General features: G+C 50.9%; 1 long non-coding RNA gene across 1 annotated transcript; it reads left to right on the forward strand.

The window, feature by feature from the left end:
- The first annotated feature begins 28 nt into the window (after positions 1 to 28).
- Positions 29 to 1,217, forward strand: LOC103728385. The gene is made up of 3 exons (XR_607022.3): positions 29 to 390; positions 470 to 597; positions 988 to 1,217. It is a non-coding gene; the product is annotated as an uncharacterized LOC103728385 (long non-coding RNA).
- Positions 1,218 to 1,275: the final 58 nt, after the last annotated feature.

Raw genomic sequence — 1,275 nt, forward strand, 5'->3', positions numbered from 1 at the left:
ATACATGTGCATACGCTGCATGCACACCTGTATACACAGGTGTACCTGCACACCCATACAAACATTTTTTGAAAACCTCTGTCCTCAACTACATGTCCCTATCCAGCCTCGTCACTACAACACCGCTCGCCCTCCAGCTCTGCCATGCTCTGTCCTGCCCTTATCTTACATCCTGGGGCCCTCAGAGACCTTGTGACCAGGAGGCTAACATATCCTCAGACAGGATCATCACCTGGGAGCTATGCAGGCTTCATAAAGCACACTCCTGACTTTGTAGTGAAAGTGGAAAAGGCTGTCTCAGCTAAATTCTGATTTGTTTTCAGATTTTATGAAGAATTCCCAATTAACCTGAAGACTGGGGAAGCCAATCTCACCCAGCTCTACTTACAGGTGAGGCTGAGTGGCCCAGGAAGGGAGGTGGGAAGGTGAGTTGGCCTTTGGCAGAAGAGAACAAAGGCCTTCCCCACAGGAAGCCCTGGACTTCATCCAGACACAGCATGCGAGACGGAGCCCCTTCTTCCTGTACTGGGCCATCGATGCCACTCACGCACCTGTTTATGCCTCAAGACCTTTCTTGGGTACTAGCCAGCGAGGACGGTGAGTCCTAGGCCCCACTGGGACCTTCAGCTATGCTGATTACCACGGGGTGGGTACTCAGAGCCATTATGGAAAGTCTAAAGCAGATGGGATGTTTCTCGGGTAAAGGGATTCTCAATATGCAGAAGACCCTGGGTTCAGTTCCCAGCATCACAAAGAAAGAAAGCTGCAGAACATTCATGCCTTTGAAACCACCTCCAGCCTGGAATCAGTGATGAGAAGAGGCCTGCAGGAGTCAGACTGGCTCTGTCCACAATGAACCCTTTGAACTTGAGCAGGAACTTCCTTGTCCTCTTATTAGAAGCAGCTAACCTTCTCATTGTCTCTGAAGTGACAATTAATGGGCTGTTTGTGTCACATGAATGACCTTGGCTGTCACTTCCCCTTCAGGTACGGGGATGCTGTTCGGGAAATTGATGACAGTATTGGGAAAATCCTGAGCCTTCTGCAGAACCTGGGCATTGGGGAGAACACATTTGTCTTCTTCACATCTGATAATGGTGCGGCCCTCATTTCTGCTCCCAAAGAAGGCAAGTGTTGGCTCTTTTCCTCAGGCCCAAGGGTAGTGGCTGGAAGGCTCACAGACTGAGGCTTCCCAGGGTAGAGCATCCAGCAGCAAGGCCCTGACTGTGCCCACCCAGAACCGGCCTGACTTCAAGGATGAAACCCAGCATGGCC

Source organism: Nannospalax galili, unplaced genomic scaffold, assembly GCF_000622305.1.
Source record: "Nannospalax galili isolate Female #2095 unplaced genomic scaffold, S.galili_v1.0 C48860021, whole genome shotgun sequence".
Classification (NCBI taxonomy): domain Eukaryota; kingdom Metazoa; phylum Chordata; class Mammalia; order Rodentia; family Spalacidae; genus Nannospalax; species Nannospalax galili.